The sequence below is a fragment of the Aptenodytes forsteri genome, unplaced genomic scaffold (genome assembly GCF_000699145.1).
Source record: "Aptenodytes forsteri isolate BGI_AS27 unplaced genomic scaffold, ASM69914v1 Scaffold231, whole genome shotgun sequence".
In the NCBI taxonomy this organism is placed as follows: domain Eukaryota; kingdom Metazoa; phylum Chordata; class Aves; order Sphenisciformes; family Spheniscidae; genus Aptenodytes; species Aptenodytes forsteri.
Window position 1 is genome coordinate 1806950 of NW_008796046.1, and position 27759 is coordinate 1834708.

Here is a 27759-nt window from a genome sequence, read left to right on the forward strand (position 1 = left end):
GCCCAAAACTAACACAGTGTTCGAGGTGCGGCCTCACCAGTGCCGAGTACAGGGGCACGATCACTTCCCTACTCCTGCTGGCCACACCATTTCTGATACAGGCCAGGAGAAGGCTGGATAGAAGGAAACACAGAGGACCAAAGTCAGGACCCAGTCGAACACCAATACACAGAATAAGACTAGAGATAGAGGAGCCCTTGCAGAAAGGTCTGTAGGAAAATGTTCAGTGACACCTACTCCATCTCTGTTCTGTCACAGACATTGCTCCCTCTGTCTTCTCACATCCAACGTGGAGAGACCAACTGCTTCTGCCTGGATGTGGCTATTATTGCTTATCTATTAGACTTCCAAAAATACATGTCTGTGCTTTTCCATTCTGTGCCTCATCCTTGGGAAAATTCCCCTATAGACACCTGCAGATAGACCTACATCATCAACGCATGCAGAAACCTTGATGACTTTTGTTGGGCGTGACTGTTGCTGGTTGCTCTCAGTGCTTCCTTCTGCTCCCCTGTCTGCGTTCATCTGTCTGACCCTTGATTTATACTTTGACTGTGAGTCAGGCGGACCCTTCAGTAGACCTTCAGGGTGCTGCAATGGTATAGGAAAGTTATGTCCTGGTCTAGCTTTATACTTTGTGAGTCAGGCGGACCCTTCAGTAGACCTTCAGGGTGCTGCAATGGTATAGGAAAGTCATGTCCTGGTCTAGATTTTCCTCCCTGATAGTTGATGCTCTCAGTTATAAGAAGGTTGTCACCCTTCTTCTGGCAGGACTAGTGGAGCTCTCTCCCTTGGGTACAGTTATGTGTGTCAAAAAACACCCTCTGTCTTTACGTTGCTGTAATTTACTCAAGAACCTGAGAAAAAATTAGCATTGCGATACGGATTCAGGAATTGGTTTGGGGCACCTACCGGGACGCAGGATCTGGGAAACCCCCCTGGTTTAGCAATGTAAATGCAGACACAATGAGCTGTCTCCAGCAGCACAAAAGCAACAGAGGAGAGCTATCAGCAATCGACGGGGGAGTAGGTGGGTGGATTCAAGACAAAAATAAAGAAACCCATGAAAAAGAGTTAGGAAGACAGTTTTTTCCTGTCTGTGCTTGGTGCAACAATTCCCAGAAAAAGAATGAGGGTAGCAAAATAACACCCTTTCACAAGCCAAAATTTGATTATGAGTGGAAAAACAAACTCCTCTAACAGCAGCTGCTGTTTTATATGTTGGCCATAAAGCACATAGTATTATGAAACTTGTAATAATATTTAGCAACTGCAGTAATCTAGTTATTTTTCAATACACGATCACTTACATCCTGTTTATAAGATGTCCCTGAGCATCTGCAATATTACAAGTATGTATTGTCATGGCAAGGTGATTAGAGGAGATTGCTTGGGTTGGCGGTGATTAATTAGAGTTTGATTTACGATCAAGAAAATAAATGGAACGGGATAAAGCTTTGGCTGATATTAAGAGAGGTCTTCAGCTAGTCCAAGTTGGCCTGGGTCATTTGAAGACGAAACTCTGGTCTGCCTATCTCTTCTTGGTTTTAATCAAAATCATGCCATTTTACCATACCTTGTAATATGTTTGCCTATCTGCTTTAAGGTTTTCAGCATTTTTTATACTGTATTTTATTTTTATGGTGTTACCCAAACCATGTGGATCAAGTTTGGAATAGAACTTGAGTGTTTCCAGAAAACCAGGTATTTACCCTTGGAGGTTTTCACCCAAGAAGTCTGAATGAAATAGGTAGTCAGGAAAGATTTGCATAAAGACCCCAAGTTCAGTGCAAATTTACCAGGTTATAAAGTTTTCATCAGCAAACATTCCCGTGCAGGGATGTCCTAGGACGTATCTGTGCATGACTGAGGAATCTCGTGCTGCTTGTGGGATTTGGGGTGACTGGGGCATGGCCAAGTGCTTACACAACTACTTGAAGGATTGCAGACTTACCATGTAAGCAGAAGGAGAAAGGCTCCGTTTCTTACTGACCTGAGCCCTGAGCAGCTTCGTTGACTTGTTGGAGGCAGCGAGGCGTAAGTCATCAACGAATTTAGCAGCGTGGGCAAAGCTCGTAGCCGGTTTCTGTGCTGGTACAGCTGATCTCATCGCTTGTTGCAGCAAAAGAAGGAAATGCAGAGCAAGAGCAGAGGCTCAGTCCGTGTCTCACTTGAACGTCTCGGTGGCTGCATTTTGCTGGTGTACCGTAGGGACAACGTGCATGGCCATAGTCTTTCCTCTACTCACCCTGTAGACAAACAAGAGGCTTCTTTCCCAAGACCTATTTGGCAGCTTCCAGCAGCTCCAACTTTTTTAACAACGAACCAGGCGGGGAAAAACCCTCACCCTGATCATTTTGTACAGTAGTAGCAGTGAGTGTTTGTGATAGCAGCCAAACAACTTCTTCTCCTCTTCTGGTGTGTGGGGGTGTGCAGGAGCGAGTCCAAAATCAATAATACCCAGAAACATAACAACAATTAGCACACATACATAATTAAACCTCCCTGCCTAAAATATCAGCTCAGAGCACATATTTACCTACTCATGCTTCCCACTAAAAATAAACAGATTAAAGTCGCAAACCTACAGTGTGAGTAGGTGGGGGGGAAAAAACACCACATGTGAAGTGTAACATGTGATAGAAATTCCTCTGTGCAACATATTCAGGCTCCCTTCCCATCTCACACTCCCTTCAGCAGCTTGGATTGAGTTGCTGGACAATTCTTGCCAACAAATACTGGGGCAGCGTGTCTGCTTTGTGTCTATATTGTTATCAATTATCCACAGCCACTGCAGCCACATTTCCAGGCAGCAGTTATCAGAAATTCTTCCTTTTTTGTTTTTTTTTTGTTTCTTTGTTAACTTTTTCTTTTTTTCTTTTTTTTTTTTTAGTTTTCAGCTGGAGACACTGGGGCACCGGCTTAGGACTCAAATCCGAAGTTTGTCTTTTGTCTTTGCCACTGACCCACTGGCTTTGTCAAGAGCAGGTTGCACTCATGAAGTGCGGAGTAGCATCAATCTGTCCCCATGAACGGGTTTCTTCATCAAAAACAAAATTATTTGACATGTGTTAGCGCTGCTCCTTCAGCTCCTTTGCTGTTGGCTTTGTGCAGCCAGGCCGAATCTCTAAAGTGGCCAAAAGGGGTGTTTGCACAGCAAAAACAAGGAAGAACTGGGATGCTGATGGGCCTCGTCATGTTCATTGTGTTTAATCTAAGAAGCAGTAAGCAACAACTCAATATCTTTAGATCGTGACCTCCATATTCAACCCAAATAGCTAAACATGTTGGCATTTCTGTGAGTCCTTTCCCTGAAGGCAGAAGTATTGTTTCTCTTAGGCTCAGGACATGAATATGGACCCTCTTCTTTTGGGTTGAAGTTGCACAAGAACTGTCCCATCCAACAGCCCCACTTATTTCCGTCTCTTAAGCGTGCCTTGACTGATTCATTCTCCAAGGCTATGTCTACATTAGCAAATCAAACTTGTCCATGATTGCTTTCCAACACCGAGGCCAACTGGCACGGGATAGCCCATGTCCTACTACTAAAGTCTATTTGTCACCAAAATGTGGTGTCTGAACATCTTGTGCTTTATCCCAGACTGTACTTAGTGGCACTGTAGGAGAGGGTTGATTCATCCAGGGCAGAGGTGTACCAGGGATAGCTTAGCGGCACTGACACTGACACACAGAGTCTGAGTCCTCATAGAGTTTAGTTTACTAGAGTAGATTATGCCTGAAAGACTATGTTGGGTTGTATATCAATTTTCACAAGGTATTTCCTCATCTTTTAGATACGCTTCCGGCTACACTACATTTTCTTCAGAAGCTGGAAAGTCCTTGCCCATTTCTTATTGTCTAGAGAAGAGGCTCCTGATTATTTTGGACCACAAACCGTCAAAGTCCTTGAAACTTCATACAGACCAAGCTGCAACTTTCTATCCAACTTTAAACTGAAAATATTATGAAGGTGCTATCATTCCTGATCTTTTGTGCACCACTAGATGTGCCTTTGCACACCACGTCTTGATAAACTCTGATGTAGGAACATAAGAATATGCTTTCCATCTTTGATTTTTTCTCATGAACCCTATTTTTAGTAAAGGTGAGGCAAAGAACATGTCTCTCGTTCCTTTTTTTGTGTGTGCAGGTGTCCCTGTATATGTATAATGCCAATAACAGCAACAGAAGGCTGACAAGCAAACTTGTGTCGTGCTCCAGGAGCCACAAACTTTCAGTGGTAGCACCTCTGCCGAGAGAAATTGGACCCGTAGCCAACCATTTCTTAGGCTCCAAGCCTCTTTTGCAAGGTCTGGTGAAGAATCACAAGGCCATTTGTGTTTCCAGTGTCAATCGTTGCATCATCAAGTCCCAGTGTATTTTAATTCATTTCTCGGTGTCTTGTTTTCCCTCAGTGGGCAATTGCCCTTGTTAACAGTTCCCTTACTAACAAAAACATGTCCTGAAAGAGTTGCTCTCTCTCAAAAATGTATTTTTTAAGTCCTAGAAGACTGGGAAGGAAGAAACCAGCTACGCATTATTTTCTTTGGTGAACTCTGTAACTATTTAGGGAAGCTAAATGAACTCACATGCTTGCTTTCTTCTGTCCTTCTTGAACGTGCCCACATACTGCTCTGCATTGATCAAACCAGAGGAAATGAAGGGAGCCCACCGCCTCTTTCTCCTCTCAGGGGACCCAAGTCAGAAACCCAGCCCTACTGCACTGTACTTCCTGCAAAAACACGTGTGATAACAACCTTGTAAGCGTCATCTGTGGCGTTTGGCTGTGATCCTGGGTCACTGTTAGCCTCTCTAACAGGTGCATGTTTCTGCCGACTACCAGAAATTACCGACAGCAGTTTTGCAGATTGCTTACCTACCATACCAGAACGGCCAAGCCCCCTTGGCTTGTCCAAGACTCAGCAATACACCATTCCTCTCAGCGAATACCCATGTCTTTTCCAAAGTATTTTGTCTTTCGGGAAAGCATGCGATCAATTTTACCTTGTTTGGGTGACAGTCAATTCCAGTGATGTTATTTTTCTGCAGCCTCTCAGAACTCTGTGGGACAGCAAAAAACCTTGGTTTTTACAGCTTCGCAATGTAAGAATTATAATTAAAAATACTAGAAAACAAAACCAACCAACCAACCAAACTAGATACAGTGAGACTGATAGTAATTTGGTTGAAGAGACTCACATGTGCTCTTGGTCTAGTTTTTTTTTTTCCTGTGCGGACAAAGTAAACACACAGGTAATTCATTTCAAATGTATTTTTATGAGTAAATAGCACAAAATTGTGTTTGACAGGCATCCAGCCTAACTGGGAAGGGCTTTTCTTACAGCGTTTACAGCATCAAATATGTGTTCTTCTACCTGGTCTCCTTGTGTTCATCTTCTCCTGGTTTGTTTTTAATTTGGGGAAAGCGTGAGTTAGCTCAAGTGTTTCAGAAAGCAGGTGAGCACCATTCCTGTCTTTGATGCTTTTCCCTTGAATTCATCATATGATGCTTGAAGAGCTTTGCTGTGCCTCTCATGTAGGGAGGGTGGGGAACGGGAAAGTCTGACTGTGTTGTGGTCGTGGACTGCTGAAGGGAATCCAGATGAAACACCATTTCAGCAAGCAAATAGCAAAATGCGTGTGGAGGGACCAGGATCTCAGGTATCTCCTTCCCCACCTCCCTCCCAACTGAGTCTTCTACCCCAGGACTGGAGTCAGACCCCTTCCCCAGCTCTCCTTTTGGCCTCGTTAGTTGTAGGAGGTGTAAGTACTGCATACTCTGTCCGGCCAGTGCGAGGAGAGGCTGGGACAGGGGTGTCTGCTGCCGTGCTTGGGCAGGAAGGCAGGGTGTGGGGAGGAAGCCCTGAGCCCCACCTTGGCAGGGTGACATCATGGTCTACACTCATGCACTGTAAGCACACCCATCTCTTGGGAAACTCTTGCTTCTGGCTCGAGTGTCATGGCATTGATGGAAGTGGTGTGTGCCCTTTCAGACACGGCTGGTTCAGTGCATGGACAGCTTGGGTGCCCAGCTGGGCATTACGAGATCCTCCCAAGCTGTCTTCCTGAGGGCCATGCAACGGGACATATCACAACACCTCTTGTATCACCCAAGTATCCCTCTGGTAGAACGGGGGTCTGATTCCTGTTGGTCTTAGTAGAAACAGGAGACAAAACTCCTAGGAAGACTCAGGTGTGTTGGGTACAGCCCAAGTGGAAGTTGGGTACCCAAGTTCAGGAGAGATATGAAAAACCTCTTGCAAATTCTTCTGACATTGTTGAAAAGCTGAAGACATAAGTTTATTTCAGAAACTTAATAGGGAACTAAAGTTACATTAAATGCAGAGGCTCCCTTACTTCATCTGAGTTGATTGTCTACCAAAGTATCTAAACTTGGGGCCAACCACCTCAACCAAAAGACCTGCTGGAACGTGCTTTGGCTCCCTCCCCATACACGCACCCAGGTCTTCTTCCTGGGGAAACCAGCACAGGGAAGAGTAGGAGGAAGGATGCAGCCAGGTCTCTTTCCAACGCACACTCAGGAGCTGAAAAGTGCTGCCTGTTCTTACTATTTTTCTGTTCCCCTGATGACCATCTCACACTCCAGCCATTTCAGGCTACACATAATAAGTGACCTTCTGACAAAATCCCTGCTCCTTCCACAGTTTTGCAAGTATGGGTTTGGAGACCAAGCTTGGACATCCAGTCATTAACTCAGTGTCATCTTCTCTTGGATTCCCATTTCATTCAGGATGTAAATTCTTCTGCTCTTTGTCCCCAAGGAGATTATTAGAAATACGACCTTGGTGCACCTGTACAACCTGCACAGAGCAGCAACTGGATGAAAGCCCAAGTTGTGGAGCACAGATTGCTGCTGTCAGTGTCTCCTGGATGAAGGTTATGGAGCTCTCCACTTGCCTTGAACATTTTGTGGTTGTTATGTGCTCTTTTCTTAAGACCCCCATACAGGACCATTGTTACAGTCTTTTTTTTTTTTTTTTTTAATGAGAAGAGAAATTCTTTCTGGTTTATTTCACTAACAACAAGAAAATAGGTAACAGATCTCTTAGTTAAAAACTAAAATGAAAAATCCCTCATGCAGCAAAAAGAGCTTTGAATGATACCTTCCAGACTAACTCCAAGAAAAGCAAACAGGTCCCCTATTTCTTAGTGATCCACAGCCCTGAACATCTGTCCCAAAATATTCAGGCTCCAGGCTGCCAGCAGAAGAAGGACTGGAGGTTGAGGGCTTGACCTTCCTGAACGAACTATACTTGGCCAATAAAGACTTTGGCTAAAAGGCTTACATGGGGGATGGATGAAGATTCATCTCAAGAGCAGAAAGTGATGCCAGTAGTTTGCTCATATGTAACATTTTAACTGGAGATTTATTGAGGGCTTTTTTGTTGTTTTGTTTTGCTATTGCTTCTTTCTGCGGAGTTGAAACTTGTCCAGTAACACTCTGTTTCAGTCTTTTATATGGATTATCAGACACTTAAGAAAAACAAACAAAAACATAACACAATTTGCCAGTCAGATCTGCAGTTTCTTTTAACAAAAAAAGAAAAAAAGAAGTTGAGAGTCGGCTAGTTTGTAATGAAAGGAGGTGGACTGGGAGATCTCTTAGCAAACTTTCAGCTGAGATCTTGGCAGAACAAAAAATAAAGAGCTGTTTTCCTTAGTTGCTGCCAGCATTTTTGTTTCCACCAGCTTCATTGGGCATCAAATGGACACTAAATTTGGATAATATAATTTCCAGCACAATGCATGATGCATGACTCCTTTGACAAGGCTGTTTGTGGGAAGTATTGTACCTCGTGGTCTTTAACTAAACACAGGTGAAACTCTGAGTTTATTCCTAAAGGCTGGGATTATTTCAGCCGTCATGATGGAACAGAAAGATAAACAGAACTAATAAAGTAACGAAGGTCGAAAAAAATCCTCCTGAGACTTCAGCCCATCTGTAAATTGCTCAGTGATTTAACAGAAACTGCACATGTAGAGGAAGAGGAATACGGGGCTCTAAAGCCAGTTGTTGGGCCTTCATAACAGTTTTGATGGGTAGGCAGAACTCTCTCCATATGTCTAAGCTAATGTCTATCTAAAGGCATCCCTGAATCTGTCCTATAGCAAAAGGGGGTGTCACTGAGTTCAGGATCAGGACCAACGACCTCAGAGTTGCAGTGACTGACTCTCTACGTAGGTTTAAGCTGTTTATTTAAACCCAAGCTTTGTTTCCCGGTCCAGCCCAGATGTAACCAAGTGCAGCCCGCACCTCTGACCTTGTGAAAATTCCACTATTTATATCTCATGGGATTAACTTCAATATGGACCCAAACCTAGCTGTCTCCTAGGCTAAATTTTATAAACTCCATACTTTCATTTATGCCTAATCCACATCCATCTCTCACGCCACCCTTGAATCCCACCCTGATGGAGGGAATGGGTTTCCTTATCCAAAACCTGTAAAGTCCCCAGGAGGACTCACAATACTTGTGGCGATACCTCCATGTGATTGTACCAAGTTTATGCTCATTCCTGCTTTACAACAGCAGAGGGAACTTGCTCAGGGACTTCAGTGTATAAAACACCCCAGCTGCCACCTCTTGTCCGCGTTAAAATTCTGAGTGAAGACAAAGGTGTTGAAAAATAATAGCAAGGTGATCGTTCCCTTAGCACGATGCTTTTGCCCTCTCGCAGCGATGCTGAGAAGGACGAAAGCTGCTTTTCCAGGGAAGCTGCCAATCTGTGGCTCACAGTTGGAGGGGATTGACTCACAGATGTAAATTGAAGGGCGTTTAGAGTCTGAAACAAAATAATAATAAAAATCATTGGCCTTTTTTTGAGAGGGAAGTGAATTTCTGCTCAGGCTGAGTGGAATAAGCGGGTTGGAATAATCATAAGATATGACTGTTAATTACATTAATCAGTGTATTGGGGCAGTCAGGAAAGACCAGGCTATGCTTCAGTGACATAAACAGGGAAAAAAATTGCTTCAGGGTTCTTGTTAAGCAGCAGAGGGATACAGTCAGTGATGTATCATGCCTCCATCCCTGCACACGAGTGAAATTTGCTCAAAAGGGTGAGTAACCATGTAATATTATTAATTCATGTCCAATCTTGGTGCTTTATGCTTTTGTTCCCAGCCTGGTGGTTGCTCTTTCCCTTGTTCCCCAGATGCACACCAGTACAACTCCATGGGAGTGAAAGTTTTTGCTGGAGTAAACGTGGCGAAGCATCAAGGAAAATTGGTGCACTAATCACTCCTCCCAATCAGGGCTGTAAGAAATGCAATCGATACGGCACTCTCCCACGCACGATCCAGTGTGGATATGTGGATAGAAATAACTGCTGTACTAATGACTAAAGCAGATTGATTTCTTCCTTTACAGCACCGGGAACCCAGCACAACACAAGGTTCATCGACATTTACCTCGGTGACCCTGGAATTTTCCTTCCCAGAGCAATCCCAGCGTATCCGGGAACTGCTCCGAGCATCGTTGTGACTATTAAAAGCCAGGCTTCGGGTGTTTGCTCAATGCCGTACCTAATCACCTCCCATTGCACAACGCAGATCAGAGCTACAGATTACCTTTGCACAAAGGATTCATCTTGACCGTTGCTACCTGTCTCTTTTCTTAGCACCGTTTCATTGGCTTTCTACCTTATAAACACTGCATGCATCTCGCGGTAAATGACATAGATGTCTGTGTGCCCAGTTACGCTTGTGCATTGATTGGCTTCTCTCCAGCCCTTTAGTCCTATCTCATCCTTGTGAAGTCTCATGAGTGTCTTCTCTTTTTGAATGTTTACTTTTGACCTGGAATAGCTGGGGAATTGCCACTGAATAATTATTTATCAAGAAGCCTACACTGTATGGTGGTTTGTAAATGTCACGGTCTTTTAATCTGAAAGACAAATCTTATCTGGTGTGTGGGAATAATGTGTAGGAGTTGCTGGTCGGCACAATTTTTTTTGTCCTTTCTCAAAGTAGCCTCAGGCCCCATGGCTATAGGTAAATTGCTGAGTTTCACCGTATAAACTCCCCCTCATTTACCTGTAAGAACAAGAAGGAGGCTCGAGAGGGGCCCACATGGACTGGATTTCAGTATCTTCTGCCCCAAAATGTATCAAAACAACATTGTTTCTGCTGTGCCTGGGTCCTGTGGGGCAAAAATGGGTTGGCACCATTTCTTAGCTGTCCCTACACAACCGCTGCCAGTGCTTCGAGGTGCCCTTGTGCTGCACTGCGGTTGAGTTACTGCCTTGGCAGGCTGCTGAGCATCTCCTCAGTGGTTTCACCTCTCGTGGTGGTTTCCAGGCATGTTAATCAGCGTGCACACAAAAACAGCCTCTAAGGCAGCCCCTGGGGATGTCCCCACCTTGCACACGTTGAGGCCACGAAGTGTCTGTCCAGAGGCGTTGGGGTCTGCACAAGTCCTTGCAGCAACATCAGGAGCTGAGCCCATGGCAGGTGCAAGCCCCATCCCATCCTCTTCTTGTGCAGGTCACTGGAGCCAGGCAGCGATGAAGGAGTGTGAGCATAACCGAGCCAAGCACTGTCCCCAAGATGTGATACTTAGGTGTCACTTCACCCGTCGCTGGAGTGCAGTTGACTATTTTGCTGTTGGACGGTCTGCGAGCAGCACTGCCCTGCAGCCTGGGAGGAGGGATGGAGTGGCAGAGCAGGGATTTGGCAAAGACTGGGCTTGTAATGAGCAAAAGCGATCAACGCTGTGGATTTATGTCTTTATCTGTAAGATGATGAAAGCCTACTGACCTGCTTTTCTAGTGGATTTGTTTGGGACAGCTGCTAAACTCGATTCTGCACAATACCATTAAACAAAGACAGAGGTTCTTCGTAGCTCAAATTGTCCCTGAACTCAGTTGTCTGAGTCCTGTGTTGGGACAAATTTTCTGAGACAAAATCAGCAGGTATTGTGTGACAGACACGGCTTTTGATAGCCCAGATGTTTTCAGGGTTGTCTCAGCTATAATTAGCTATGAGGACTTGCAGCCTGAGGAGGTTTAGCAGGATTTCAAACTGTCTTCCCCTAATTTGTGACAGTCATTTCTGAGAAGGGCAAGACGTACTTGCAAACCCGCTGCTGCCTTCGTGCGCGGGTAGAGCTCAGCGTGAGTCTAAGTCGGTCTCAGTCAGCATGACCCCCCCCTGCCAGCAGATCTGGAGAGGAAAAACTCCCCCAAACATGCTGCTGCCGCTGCGGCTCTGCTCTGAGATGAATGATGCCGGTCGGAGGTATGATGAGATGTTTCCTCCAGCAGCAAGGTCTCCATTGCATAGGCTGCTTCCATTTCTTCATTTCCTCTGCTCTAGCCTGATGCCGTCTTCTGCTTTCACTCCTACCTAGTAACCTTTGCATCCTCAAAGCAGCTTTCATTTTAATTGCTTTTATCAGCGCTTGCTTTCAAACCTGGTCTGAGGACGTCTCACGTCTGTGTCTGGTGGAGGCTGGGTCCTTGTTCACAAAAAAGGGGCTAAAGTGTAATATTGCAGCATCACACCCAATTAACCGCTTTTGAAGCTCACAGAGTTAGAGATCTGAGGGCAACGAACGCTTAAACTCTTCACTCCTAAGACGTCTAAGGGACGTTTGCAGCCTCCAGCATGGGATGGATTCACACCAAGCTTTGCTGAGAGGTCAAGTTTCTTAAGCTGCTGTTCCAAGTTCAGCTGAAACTGAACATAAAGAAACAGAGCTGCTGTCTAGGAGTTGTCTGATGGTCAATAATAAGCAGAGCCTAACAGATAGAAGCCTACAGAGCATTAAAAAAGATTAAACAAATGACACTGTGATGTCCTGAGCTGTGTGCTTCTCCCTAGGCAGAGGTCTCCTGCTATCCCCCTCCAAACGGTGAGGAGGCTGGACATCTGGGATGTGTCTGCAGTAAGTGGTAGTTTCTTCCTAAGAAATTGCTGCTGCCAAGAGAAATCATCTTGTGCCAGTCTTTGCTTTCTCAGAATTGTTCCTTCTTACCAAATTTCCTGGGCTGTGCTCTCATTGCAAGGCCAGGAGAGCGCAAGTCACCTAAGCAAACCATTGACTCACATACACTTTCACCTCAAATTGGCAAAGATCACTCAAAGCCGGGCCAGACACATTCGTTGCACAAACACAAAACAACTTACAGCTAGACTTTTGCCTGCTTTTCTTGGTTTTTAGGCATTTTTTTCATACTACAGATTCAGTTTGTTACAGCTCTTTTTGTTGCGTGCTGTTCTGTCGCCACTATAACTCCTTGGAGGTACGAGTTGTTTGCATGGCTGTTGGTGCAAAGACAATTGTATCTGCAGGACTTGATGCAATGCTTGGTTCCATCCCAACTCTGTCTTCCTACTGGAGCCACACCACATGTTCCCACCTCTTGGCGATGAATAAAGGATCTCAACGGTGTTTTGGAATAACACCTGGGTGCAGGTCCTTCTAGAGGGGAAGGAATGGGATGCAATCTCAGGACACATCATCTGGCCCAATGATGTGTTCAATCGCAGCAGATCATGCCGCACGTGTCTGCAATTGATACACAACCACAGAGCTCTGGTTGGGTTTGCTCTGAGGAGCGCGGGGCTTTCAGATATACCGGGGAAGGCCACCAGATGCCTTGGAGATGATGACCAGCAACTTTCACTCAACTTGATGTTGTTGAGAAGAGCAGAGGTGGGATCTGCTCAGTCTCCTCAGGAGTCCTTGTGAGTGAGGAGGTGCTCTGTAACGTCCTGTGCGTCTTGGGATGACTTAGAGGCAAGCACAGTTTTTCCATCACCTCTAGCCTGCTCTGGATCAGGCCCAGGATGCATCATCGTGGCTGTGATGTGTGGTGTGATCCTTTTGTGTACATGACTCTGTTACCAAGTAAGGTTTCTTTCAAGGATGTAACTGGTTGTGCAGCAAGATAGTGGGCTTACAGGGAGGGGACAATATAAGCTGGTTAATTTTTTAAAACCACACATTCCTCCCCCCCTCTTTTCTTTTGAGTTTAATTTTTAAAATGGTCTGTCGGGTTTGTTGCCAAATACCAGTTCGTCACTTTTTTTGTGAAACCTTCACAGCTGGGGACTTTCCATGGGACGGGTTGTTTGGAAAAAGTGATGTAAATTGTAAATCGTGTCTTAATTTGTCTTAAAATATCTAAGCCTGGGAAAACATGTCATCTTACTGAAGATAATACACATGCTCAGAAACTCAGCAGGTATCCGTTGAAAACAAACCAGCAATAAAAGTCATGGTTATTTTTAAAAACGATTGTCAAAATGTACAGCTGATCCTAAAATGAGATAATTAAATTTATGCATCAGAAAAATCTTTTTTTCCCCCCAACTTCCTACTGATAATGAGACCATATAAGAGAATAATTTCGTAGAAATAAATGGCAACTGAAACTTTTTTAATGAGATCTCAATAAGCAACTGGTAAGTTAGCTACGTTTCTTTCAATTTGTTGCTCCAATACAGAAAAAAGCATGGCCTGGAGTTCAAAATCTATGTCTTGAGCTAAACATTCTCTTGGGCGATATGTTGCTGTTTAGGAGAGGGGCAAAGTTTGAGAGATTCTGTTGTGGTTTTTTTTTTTTGTCCCCGCTGATCCCATTGCTCTTCTGAGTATTTCCCAACAAAAATACAGGACAGGATGTTAAACTAAATTGAGAACGTAAATTTATGTCATTCAGTGACAGTTCATCAGATGTCTTGGTTAAATGACATCTTACCAAAATAATGTTCTCTGCTTTTGAAAACTGGCATAAGGGTTGTGTACATATTTGTACATATTTGTTTACTCTAGCTTTATTACACAAGAAAAGTAAAAACGTAGGTCTTCATGCTTTGCAGCTTGAAGGACTTCATAGGACTTTACTCATAATAGATACTTAAAATAGTGATTTTAAAAAATTATTCGGAACAAGATTCCCCCCAAATACGATGGGACAACATATATATGACATGAAACCTAGTTTGAACAAATGTCTCAACCCTACTGAAATGCAACTGCTTGGTAGGTGAAATATTCAAAATCACAACTATTTGACAGTTCATTGCGCTAGACCTTTTACGTTCTGTAGATACGCAGGGGGAAGAAAACTTAAACCACAGGATTTTCTAGACCAGCATTTTTAAATCATGTTCTTAAATTAGGCTTTAACACCTATATTTAGACGCTTCAAGTCTGATAATATTTCAAAGGTGCTGAGCACCTCTGCTTTCCATTGACACAGAAAACTTCTCGACACTTCTCTGAATGAGATTACATTTCTCAGAAAGCCTAAATATGGTTGTAGGCACCCAGTTTTGACTCATTTGCCTGAAAATTTCGCAGTAAAACTCAGTCTCCAAACTGAAGACTGTAAATAATAACTGCAGCAAAACCCAATGCTTCGGGGGCTTGTGAAAGACATGCATGGTAGTTGTGATCCCTTACAGGGGAATGTAGGTCCACCAAGGAATTTGACCTCAAAAGTTGTGGCAAAGACACCTCCAGGAAATGTAACCGACAGTAATAAAAGTGATTTATGTTAATTGACTCTCTTGTTGTGCCCATAACGTAGGGGTTGGTATAGAGTCCTTAGAAATAGCAACATAAGAAATCAAACAGCGCTTGAGCATCGCTCGCCATCCTGGTCTGAACGCAGCCAGGGCCAACCTGGGAAAGAGCAGAGCTCATACCAGGGTGAGGAAAAATCTCCTTGTTGGGTCTTTTCCACCTTCTTATTTCAGCTGAAGGCACCACTCTGCCATTTCAAGCTTTCTGGTGGTTTCAATCTAGAGACATTGCAAATTCCCTCATCTCTTACAGCTCTCCACACTGTGTCTGCTGGAGCCTCCCCATGAGAAGGAAAAAGCAGTCTCTGAGCTAAGGATACCGGTACAGGTCCAAGCAGTTCTTATCCTTGCTTTTGCAAGTGCAGGCTGCCCCAGATGAATCATAGAATCATAGAATCATAGAATCATTGAGGTTGGAAAAGACCTCTGCTTTTGCGAGTGCAGGCTGCCCCAGATGAGCATCAACTGGGGTGGCGATTTTTCTCGTAGGCTTCTGACCACTGTTGAAATGTCCTGAGACCACCAAACACAGGCCAATGAACCGTCTCCAGACGATAATACCATTTTCTTGCCACCGACTTTCTCCTAAACCCCACAGCTCGTAGCACTGGTAGGGCTGGGTGTGGTTTGGGTTCCGTCTCTGGAGTTGATACCATTTGTCCCAAGTCTCAAATCCATGGGGATTTGTCAAATTCCCATTCCTCCTGCCAGGAGCAGTCCAGCTGCTCCACTGCTGTTTTGAACTCAGAAGTGCAGCAGTAACTGTGGGAAGGAAAAGTAATACAAAAGATAAATTGCAGGATATTTTGGGTCAGGTTTTCCACTTGTGCTGTTTCAAGCTTTCATGCTTTGTGCAACATACTGTAGGATGTGAAGGCACTCGCGTCGCCTGTATGCCTCGTACGCAAAGCATAAGCCTGATTCCCCCGCAGATCCCCCAGAGTTTTCATTGTGGCTGGCAATCCTATTGCAGCAGAAAGTTGCTACATATCCTGTAGTCCACAATGTATTGACTTCCTGTTGATACAGAGATTTAAAAATCACAAATAACAGGGTCTGAGTCAGATAAAGTAGTCAGACGTCAGACCAGAGTACCAGTTATATATTTCTTTTCTTTTTCTTTTCTTTTTTCTTTTCTTTTCTTTTCTTTTCTTTTCTTTTCTTTTCTTTTCTTTTCTTTTTTCTTCTTTTCTTTTCTTTTCTTTTCTTTTCTTTTCTTTTCTTTTCTTTTCTTTTCTTTTCTTTTCTTTTCTTTTCTTTTCTTTTCTTTTCTTTTCTTTTCTTTTCTTTTCTTTTCTTTTCTTTTCTTTTCTTTTCTTTTCTTTTCTTTTCTTTTCTTTTCTTGAGCTTCAGACTTTGCTGCAATAGCTAAATGGCTATCAGGTCTTGGGCAAGCCACGGAAGATGTGATTCCTCACACATGGCTTTAGATCCCTGTTGTGCCGATGTCTATACATGATCGAGTCGCCCATGACTCCCTTTACAGTCAGTAGAGAGAAGTGGGCACTTTTAGGTTGCGATTCGTCTGACTTGTTTCAGCCGTCTGCTTCCCACGAAGGTGAATAGCGCCCTGGGAGTGTCTTCCCTTTGGTTGCAAAGAGATCCCAGGGTCACTCAAACCCTAGGATGCTTTTGGTCAGGCTGATCCCAGCCTCGTCTATGCCACTATTTTCCATCTTTAAAATGGGTCCACCTTCCCCCCCCCCCGGGTCAATGTGGTCGGTTGGTCGATGTCCACATTCTTTGAATGCAAGGAGTGACTTAGAAGTGACAACTGCTGTTTTTTGCTATCAAGGCCCTGGGGTGTTCAGAAGTGGTATGCAATGCCATAGATACAGTTATTTATTAGTTAATTTGTGGTAGTGCTTAAGAAGTCAGAAGGATGAAGTATGAAACCACAGGAGTGTACGTCTAAGAGGTTCCAGTGGTATTTGAACTCTGATTTCCACCTTAAACATTTCAAATGGGGATGGAGAGAGATTTAGGAAGCCCCATTTTTCATGTTTCCTTCAATAAACATGCCCTCAGGTTTCCCCAGAGGACCTGTTTTGCTGCCCTTGCACTTGTTGAGCTGCAGATACAGAAATGAAGACCAAAGATGGGGCACTGGACTATCTGCAGTTCACTATTGATAACTTATTTCCTGCAGTATTTCCCAGGACAATTTGCTGGGATCTATTTAAACCATTTAAAGCCTTTCTTCCTATGGAGTAAGACATGTCGAGGCTCGATAATATTATTTATATTGGCCAAATTTCACTGTCAGGCTAACAGAGAGAAGTGCGGGTTCATCGCGGGTAAATCCAACCCCCACTTGAATCAGGAACCTGTCTAGCTGCAAGGCGATCACTGTATCAGGAGGTTTTGAACCGTGTCCTACCAATACTGACCCAGGGTGGGGTGGTGGCGGTGGGGAAATCCTATCCTTTTTCTGCGCCCAGCAAAAATACACCCCCATACGCCTCATCATGACACTGGGAAGGTAAATCCAATACAGGCTAACTCCGTGCAGAGGAGAATCGCTGCATGTGAAGTGCTGACTTCAGACTAAAACGATGACAAAACATTAAAAAAAGTTTAGCAGACGTTTACTTGTAGAGTGCTCAGAACAAAAAAAAAAAAAAAAAAAAGACATTGAGATATTGCTGCGCTCATTCACTCCCCAGGAATTTCCCTTCATGTGGCGTTAGATTCATGACTAAGACTTCTTTTCCGACTCGTCTGTGCTGTAATGGAGTAAATGAAAACAGTCTTGACTGTGTGGGGCAATAATTGTTTGCACCAGGGCTTTTTTTTTTTTTTTTCCCCCCCAGAACACAAACGTGATCAGATTATGAGTGGAAAAAAAAAAGTAAGTAAAAAAAGTACAAATACACATACTCCCAAAATATCCCCGGGCTCAGAATTTCTTACCATTCCCGTTGAATAGTTGGAGAGGGTATGAACAACACTTGCACACCTGCAGTGTGTCCAGACTGCTACTGGCAATACCTTTGTCTCTTGCTCAGGGGTTCTTGATTTCTTTCCAGTGGACTTTAGAGCAAAGGACCTCAGGAGTCTGATGTTCTCTGCTCCAGCCCCATATAACAGCAAGGATAGGCCTCCACTATTTACTATAGTTTTTCTATCATAACCTACATACTTTCAGTATTTCTGGAGACATTTCTGCACCCAAATAGCTCGCATCATTGGGAATTCCTCATTGATAATCTAGAATTTATTTTCCCCGAAATGTCATTTTTGTTTAGGTGCTGGTAGTGTCTGAAGTCTTCTTCTATGATCAGGGCTTTGCTGTGTGAGATGTTCTACAAACATGGACTAAACAGGCATAACTGACATAAGCGGTTAAAAATAGTGGGCAAAAAGGGTTATTCTTCTGTATACTGTGCGGGAACTGAAGTACAGAGCAAAATCTCACAAGAAGGACATAACCAGGAACTGAACCATCTCTTCCAGGTCCATGTGTAATGATTTGCTTAGAGGGCTAGGATATAGCAAATACATCAATTGTAGGTGGGATCTGAACTTGTAGACCCAAAACAAAAAAGATAGGGCAAGCATAACTTGAAAAGAGGCCTGAGGTAAGAAAACCAGCTCGGTTTTGATTATGAGCTAAAAAAAGAGAAGCCCATTTTGGTATATAAAGTCAGGAGAGATGGTTAAAATGATTTAAAACTATTTAATGAGTGGCAAAACCCCTTTGTTTCGTATTTGTCAGAATGAGAGTAAAGGAAGTTGCAATAACTGAAGCACCAAGAAGTTGAGAACATCATACCTGTGAGGGGCCGTAGCATGAACATGCGTAACAGAAAGAATGTGCAAAATGACTTACAGCCTAGATGGAAAAACTCAGAGAAAGTTTGAAGCTGAAGAAGACACTATGGGAAGATGCTGATATCTTCCAGGCTTTCAGGTCATCCTGACCTCATCCTTTCTACAGCCTTAAAAATCTCGTCTGCATTTAATGGAATATAAGCGTTTTATGCCTTTTGGCCACAGTCCTGGGCTGGTGGGTAGATGGACGATCTCGCCTATTTGTTTGCAGACCCTCAGAGCAAGGTAGCCAGGTGGGTTGTGCTCACCGCCGTGTGTTGGGTACCACGCTCTGTGCTGCTAGGTGCCCTCGGGACATCTCTTTGTGTGTTTGTTCATGGCCTGCTTGTCTGTAAAGGATGGATGATAAGGATTTTTTTTTTTTTTTTCTTTTTTTTCCCAGGTTTTTGAAGATTTGCTGATGCAAAATGCAGGCTCCTCCTGCTCATGTGGTGATGCTGCCTCAGGAGGCTACAGCCTGGAGAGCAGGTTGTAGGCATCTGCCTTCTTCCTTGCAGGCTCTAGCAGGCGGTACCAGACCACACAATGAGCAGCCTCTTACATGGGCCTCAGTCCCTTAACTAAACTAAATAGCATCCTAATATGTGGAAATTAACAACATGTGTGTCCCATGCTAATGCTTACTCAGCCATTCCTGATGTTTTTCTATTCCAGGTTCACTAAAGGGACAAATATTTCTTCTTTCATTCTCACAGCTGATACTCTGAATAATGTACTTATTTGATGACTTAGAGCAGCAGTGGCACAAGCCATAATCAAGAAGAGAAAGTGCAAAGTAAAGTCTGCTCCACAAAACGTGCAACCAGCTGGAAACATCTCATCTGCCATACTTCAGCGTAGGTACTGGATATTGCTCGGATGAGGAAGTCTCCAATCTGTTGCTACAATAAACGCCAGCCCTGAGCCAGGGCTACGTGTAAGGTTTTACTCCAGTAACAGGCTTCCTCCAATGCTCATACCAATCCCTTTAACAAGGAAAAGAGTTTTGCCATTAGGCAGAAGTTGCCAACTCCTCTTTTGCTGCCACTTCACTCCCGGACCTGTAAATAACAGATCACCCATTTGGCAACTGCTTCTGTGCTAAGGCATGATACCCAATGCCTAGTTAGGTGGTCAGATTCCTGCGTGTTTTTCTATCATTGATAAATTTATTTAATTCATTTTAAATGTCTGCTCCTATGAAAGTAAGAATGTTAACCATGAGATGGTGATAAATGATGGGACAAGAGAAATACTGCTGATAAATACAGATCCTGCACTACCTGGAGCTCCAGTTCCCTCAAACACAGACACTGTTGCTGGAGCCAGGGCTGGAAAACCAAGCACTCGGTGAGCGTCCTAATAGCTCACCTTTTTTTCTGACTTGTTTTGCATCAGCAAACAAGTTTGTTGCACGATACTAAATATTAAATTTTTTCATGTATCAATGAGATAAATCTGTGGTCGTGCTATCTTCAGACAATAAACCTTTAATTCTTCATTGATATTCTGAGTACTTCATAGACCTCAGTTGGTCCATTAGTAAAAGAAATGGAGACAGAGCCAGCAGCAAGAAATATGACAGTCACATTTGGCTCGAAACTACAGGAATAAGTATCTGGATTGGTATGTCTGTAATTAATTAGTCACCACTTGAGCAGACCCCCAGAAGTTTTTTCTCATTGAAGTCACCAAAACGCTGAGTACGTGCTCAGTGTTTCAGATTTAGCAAAGCAGAGAGGCACATGGTGAATCCCCTGCACTTCAAATGGAAGTTAAGCTCTTCGCTTACTAAAAATGGACTCTTCAAACAGGATGTGCTCTACAAGCCCCGGAGCAGATGATCAGAAAGCACATAAATTATTCCCTCCTGGCTTGAGCTTCTCATTGAAAATCCCAGCGCCCTTTTCCTAACGAGGGCATCGCCCACAGCCCAGATTGCGCAGTCACATTTCTAACTGTGCTAGAGAAAAGCCATTTCCTCCGGGACATCCTCTGGAGACCATCCAGCACATCCAATGCACAATGGCAAGGCTCTTCCAAGAAGTTATTTCTTCGGTTATAAGACTCTTTGGAGAAAGCCAGTGCCCTCTCACCCTGACCAAGTATTCATATCTTTGCACAGCTCACAGCTGCATTCCAGAAGCTGCCCACAGCGTAAGCCAAATATTTATCCAGCAGTCTGAAGTTTGAAATAGAGAGGACCATGTTGTACTGGCCTTTCCAAATTCCCAGTAAGCTGGCTCTGTAGATCACAGACATGATGTGCGTTCGCTCCATAACACATTCAGTTACTGTTAGGAACACAAGAAAAATATGGTGTGCAAGTGAATAAGCATACATGGTAATCTCCTAGGAAGGAGATGTGTAACTCTCAGAAGGGTCCCATGTCCACAGTGAGACCAGATGCTGAAGGATGTCGTTTCTCAGTCCAAATGCTCAGACAGATTTGGGATATTAAAGGAAGAAATTCTTCACTCTGAGGGTGGTGAGGCACTGGCACAGGTTGCCCAGAGAAGTTGTGGATGCCCCATCCCTGGAAGTGTTCAAGGCCAGGTTGGACGGGGCTTTGAGCAACCTGGTTTAGTTGAAGATGTCCCTGCCCATGGCAAGGGGGGTTGGAACTAGATGATCTTTAAGGTCCCTTCCAACCCAAACCATTCTATAATTTGATGTTTCTCAGTTCTTTTGCCAAGCTGGGCAAAACAGCCAGGCTGTGAACTGCTGGATCCTGGAAATTTTAGCCATCTTGGATGTTGGATATCCAGCCTGGGGTTGAAAATGGGCAGTAATAAGGGACTTGGATGGGCTTTTGGCATGGAAGGCTTCTGGGAGATACAACTAGATGTCAACACACTGTCAAAACTCTAGCCTACCTTGTCCCATACCTTTCTGACTGCAGGAGACGGGGATTGTTGCTATAATCGTATAATTTATCTCCTTGAATTGTTCCTAGTCCTGCCTCCCTGATCATCCAGACTGAAGAAAAGCTAATTTATCCTTAGGAATGAGCCAACTCTGCAGCTTTGCACCCTTCACTCTACACGGTCCTCCAGCACTGCCCGGGAAACCTTGCACCCACAGTCACCTCCAGGACACCCCACGTGCGCCCGAAGACGGACAAGTGTCCTTGCCACCATAGTGTAAAACACCATTCTGGGGCTGCAACACAGAGATGGTGAATTCAAACACTTTGTCTGAGAAGACACAAGCACAAAATACATATATACAGTGCCAAGAGCTATGCACTGGAAATCCAGAAATAGGGTGCCCCATGGCCCCCGCCCTGAGGCCAGGGCTCACTCCTTGGGGCAAACGCCTTTAGTAAAGTTGTGGCTTTTGACACCTGCCAAGGGCTTTAGAGGTCAGGGAAATGCCCTTCTTGCTCCTGAGACCCACTTTCAAAGACAAGCTGTTGGCATGATGATGTTTGTGTGAGTTTGCGTCTTGCTTCTCAAGTTTCTGTAGATGAAAGCTAAAAATGTGGCCAGTCCTTATCCCTGGTGCGGGACATGGCTTTAACGCAACGTGACCATGCCTGTTTCAGAATGAAAACATACAATATCAGCAACCACGGGTTCATCAGAGCCAGTAGTGGAAAAGGCAGCCGGATCGTGGTTCACCGAACAGTAACTGCAGCAGGTTTAATAAAATGCTGACATTTGAGCAGTTGGTTCAAACCATGTATTTCTAACTGGATAACGGCAGCGGGAGGAGGATCAGGGTAGATATGTCCCTCTAGGAACACAGAGCATTTTCTTGGCTGCTTGCACATTGCACGCTCTTTCGAGATCTGTTTATTATTTGATGCTGCCATGGAATTTTTCTGCACAAAAGATGCTTGAGATAAGCTCATCCCAAGACCTATGTGTCAAGGCAGCTGCAAAGCAGAGAATTTTCTGTCTCGGGAGGGCATGGTGAAAAACCTTTCCAATGAATTACGCTCTTCCCTGGGAGAGAAAGGAATGCGTGGAATGATTTAGCTAGGCTGTGTATAGCCCAAGGCTGTGTGCCAAGAGACTACGGAAGATAGTCAGATCCCTTTTATAGCTTAGCCCCACACCACTGGAAAGACACAGAGCAAAGTGGCTGAAATAGCACAGACAGAAAATGCCAAGAGTCAGAGGGCAAGAAGAGGGAGCAGGGAGAGCATCTGAAACAGTGCTTGTGAGGAGGTTTGCTCCCCGGAGAAGGCAAAAGGTGCTCTGAGTTCCCACAGCAAACAGGTTTGGGCAAGTAGGAGTGCAGTCTGGGAGTCCCCAAGACAGGAGCCTGCAAGGGCATGAAGCAGCAGCGTTCACGCTTTGTGCTTCAAAGTCTCAGAGACATGAAAGCTTGGGAGATATGAAGAATATCAGCTGTACCCGCTGGTTGCTGATCTTTGTCTGTAGTTAGTTTAACTCTTGGGGGAAGGAGGGATTTGAAGAGGGCCTGGTGGGAGGTCATAGAAAAGGCTATCACAATGCCTGTTCCTCATGGAGGGGCAGCAAATGCAACAGTGAATATGATGGCAGCCACCAGGGCAGAGACAAAAAGTTGTGTTATTATCTGTAGGACTGACAGAAGGTGTTTAAATTAAACACCAAGTAACGAAGTCTGTGGCTGTTTGTAAGGATGCAATACCTAGAAGCTTGGGATAGTGAACAGCACGTAAAGTGCAGGCACCAGTATTGAACCCCTACCAAGACAGAGACGTTCATTTCGCTGGCCGTGACTTTCAGGTTCTTCAGATCTCTGTGTTGCTCCCTGTTTTACTTGAGCTTCTTTCTACCTACCCACTTCCCATGGCCAACCCTGCTTAATTTAGGGGATCTGTTGGTCCCTCGCCAGCAACAACAACTCCCCAGCCATCCCGCAGCCCTTGGTGCCCAGGTTGCAGTGTTTCTGGAACACTTACCTCTTCTTCTGAAGTGGAAACACATTGTGCGAGGGATCAGCACATTCACAGCGTTATCGCTGAAGCCCCTGAAGAATTGACTTGTTCCTCATGTCTCAGAAAACTTTTGCTGTAATCTAATGGCATAAAACCCTGCTTGGATGAAATCCCCAGCACTGTGGTTTAACTGAATAGATTTATTACTGTACTTAAAATTCCCATCTCACAATCTTTGTAATTAATGAACACCCAAAGAACATATTTTACAGAGACTTAGAACAGGAAAGGCTTTAAGGTCCATGAATCTGCTTTTTGTTCATTGAAATATGCATTTGAAGGGGGGTATTTTTTTCCTTATGATCAGGAACAAATTAGGTATGAAAAATACAGTAAAGTAGAGTTCATGAAAAAGGGGAGCAGATAACACAACAAATGTATTCATGTGGTTAAAGCACTAGATTGAACCTCAGAGGGTCAGATTTTGTTCCCAGCTCTGCCACAGAGTAGTCTGTGATCTTGGCTAAGATGCTTTGCCAGATCTGGACTAAATACATTAGTAATTGTCTGTCACTGTTGTGGTGGACATGGCAGACAGAACTGCTGCTCAACCACTGTCTAGACCTGAAGATGCTACATTTCTGCTAGCTGGCACCAACACATTAATATCTTCTGCAGCCAACGATTTGATTAGACTTTATGCCAGAGCTCTAAAGAGGAGTTGTAGGTTGGTCCCTTCTGCTACTTGATCCTACAGAGAAGCTCTGAGCCTGAGCTGAATACATCCTGCACAAGAGACAGCCAGGTGACAATGTGCATGTCTGCATAGGTCCTTCTTCACACAGGTGACCCAGGATCTCATCCTTGCTCCACTGGTTATGAAGAAGATACTTGACTTCAATCCCCCACATATCCAAAGCTTCTATCGCTCTTCCCTGGGACACGAACTGCCAAGCTCCTTACTGTCATGGGGTGGGAAATGTTCTCTGAACAGAAATATTGGGCAATTGAATCTGGCGGCAAGGATAGAAAGACTGGTGCTGAAGCAGAAGGAGGGCCATGTCTTGGCTAGATGTGCTAAAGACATGTTCCCTTTTTCCAACATGGCTAGTGGAGGAAGGTCTTCATTCCCCTGCATTTGGAGACCACTGCATATACTCTCTCTAGGAAGGAGGCACCTTGCAGACCTGAGGATTTCATCATGTGGCAAGGGGAAAAAAACCCCATATACTACAACAGTCACCAAACTGTTTTTAAAGTAGAGCCTCAAGTCCTCAGAAGCACGCAACTGCCCAGGTCCTGTTGATTGCCATAGGATTTGGGTGCCACATTAAACCTGCTCAGCTCTTCAGCTGTAAAGTAGAGGTGACAACACATGCCTCCTTTGGCTGGTGTATGTGGGATGCTCTTTGGGAAAGGGGAATCTCTTACTCAGTGTTTGGAGCAGGCTACTGTAGTACCACCTTGCGTCTCTTGGTAATGCAGCTGATGATGTTGCCAGGAGTCTGTATGCGGGTCCCACAAGCCCTTAGAAAGCTGTCAGAGCAATCAGAGGTGCGTTGTGAAGGGCTTGGCAGGGTAACCCCCATATCATTGTCATCTCTCCCATTCAGATTTTTAATGAGTATTCTTGCCCTGAGAGCTATCTGGATGTAAATTTGGGGCCTTCACTTGCCTTGAAGCTTTCGCTGTGTGTGAGGGTCTGCAAAGTCAGTGGAAGGAGGGGAGGTTTTTTCCTAACAGCAACTTTCACACACCCCATGATGAGTATTTCTGGGGAGCCATCACTAACATTCCCGGACCACAGAAAAATATGATAATTTGGCAGCTCCAGAGATGACTGCAGGATATAAAAGGAGAAAGGGTGGGGCTGGGGGAGATCCCAGAGGACAGACAGTAGCCTGTTCCCACAAAAGGACTGGAGGGTGTGATGCCGATCCCAGCCATTCGCTCAGGGTAAACCAAGGACATGTTAACAGAAGTCAATGACATGAATTAAACTGGGTGGTTGGGAGGAGAGCCATTTCCAGAGATGGCATCAGTCACAGATGAAGTCCTAATGGGACCAATATGTTGAGAACTTTGTAGGCTGCGAATCCCATACCAGTGATCCAAGTGCCGGGGTAGAGTACAAAAATTCACCAAAATCATAAGCCGAAGCATTAGTCATCATCTGTAGAAATGAAAGCTGACGAGGCAGCCGCTGCCTTGGTCAGAGCTGTTTCCTATTTGAATGGCCCCATATAGAGACAGTTTGAATCAGAAATGCAGTGAAGTCAAGAGGGAATGAGACATTAAGCCACCACAAGGGATAAAAGGGAGAATATTTCAATATGTAAACAACCAGAAATCTCCCGGGTAGCAGAGATGAATATTAACTTAGAGCAAGAGGACAATGGCCAGCGATGACACAGAGTAAGAGAAGGGTTGAAGCAGAATTAGTTTCATCGTCTGCTCTAGGCTTTACATGCAAGTGGATTGGAAGGTCAATGAATAGGCATTTCCTGGCTGAATCCTCATTGTTCAGTCACTCCCGGTTTCAGTTTAATGTAGAATTGGCACTAATTACTTGCAGAGCACCACAGATGTATCATAGAGCTGCAGACAGGAAGGCATGGGATCAAAACTTGGGAAACTGGCACCAAACTCCTTCCTGCACTGTCCTGCCTCGTAAGGCTTTTGGCCAGACTGCTTGACTGGGTCTGGGACTTCGCTTCTCTGCAACAGAGATTAAAATCTCCCCCGGGCTGTCTTGTCTGCTAAGATATGAGCTTTTCATGCCAACATGACTGAAGGAGTGCTTTGGGTTCCCCCAGCTCTCCAAACTTCCTGGGAAGCAGTTGAGTTTGCAAGGGCTAAAGATGCTGAAAGAAAACAGAGGTTTGGGTCACTGAGCAGATGATTCTGCTGGCTTGGATTTGACCAGAGACCTTTCCAAGTTGTTTTACAAGCATGTAAAGGCATAAGAGTGACTGTGCTGAGTCAGACCAGGTCTGTAACTGTTCCCCATCCCTCCTGGGGTGGAAGCTTAGGAAAGGAGCATAAAAAAAACACTGGAGGGTAGTGATACTGCCCCAATACCTCCTCTGTGCCTACAGAGTTGTGGCTTAGGGACTTGCCAATACACAGGTTGTACATTTGTGTTGAAGAGCCTCTGATGAATATTTCTTCCCTTAGCTATGCAATTGCCTTTGGGATCTGTATAAACGTTTGACATTAATGCCCACTGACAAGCAGGTCTATAACTGAACTCCAGACTCATGTGCAAAGAAGAGCAACAAAGCTGGTGAAGGGTCTAGAGCACAAGTCTGATGAAGAGCAGCTGAGGGAACTGGGGTTGTTTAGCCTGGAGAAGAGGAGGCTGAGGGGAGACCTCATCGCTCTCTACAACCACCTGAAAGGAGGTTGTAGCGAGGTGGGGTCGGTCTCTTCTCCCAAGTAACAAGCGATAGGACGAGAGGAAATGGCCTCAAGTTGCGCCAGGGGAGGTTTAGATTGGATATTAGGAAAAAATTCTTCACCAAAAGGGTTATCAAGTACTGGAACAGGCTGCCCAGGGAAGCAGTTGAGTCCCCATCCCTGGAGGTATTGAAAAGACGTGTAGATGAGGCGCTGAGGGACATGGTTTAGTGGTGGACTTGGCAGTGCTAGGTTAACAGTTGTACTCGATGATCTTAAAGGTCTTTTCCGACCTAAACGATTCTGTGATTCTAAAGGCAGAATCTTGAGGGTTTTTTCTAAGCCTACTGCCAAATAACATAATCTGATAACCCTAATTCTGCCATTATTGGAAACAATGAATGATTATTCTCTATGCCATAGTGTACCTGTTTGTAGAGATATTTATTATGTCTCTCGTATAATCTCTTATAAGGCTGAACAGTCGTATTCTTTCTATACACTTCTTGTGCAAAGACCATTTTATACCTCTGATCCTTTTAAATCTTTTCTAATTCTGCTATATACTTATTGAGGAGTAAAGCTCAGAGAGCAAAAGAGCTTTCAAGATTTGGGTACTCTGTGGTTTCTTAAGCGACATCATCCTGTAGTTTTCTATCCCTTCCCAAGTAATGGCTTCCCCATAATAGTTTTTCCTAAATGGTTTTTTGTCACAACTGAGTGTTTAGTGGATGTTTTCATAGAACTCACTCTTATGACACCAACATATCCTTAATGAGTGCTAAAGGGTGGTTCAGAGACCTTCACTGTGTAGGAAAAAAGGTTTGTTTATGTCAACCGGCACAATGAAGCATTTACTGCCTTTGTCTTTTATCCCTCAACCAGTCTCTACAGCTTTTCACATTTACTTTCCTCTTTAGGAATCCTAATAACTAAGTGTCCTTCACACACAATGTCCCCTCACTTTTCACTCCCTTTTTAAGATGATTTATGGATGTACCGCATGGTACAGACTATATCCTAGATCCTGTGGATGTCCTCTGCTGATATACCTCCACTGTGAAAACAAGTCACTTATTTCTACTCCTCAAGCGATATCAATCCCTGAGACTTCTCT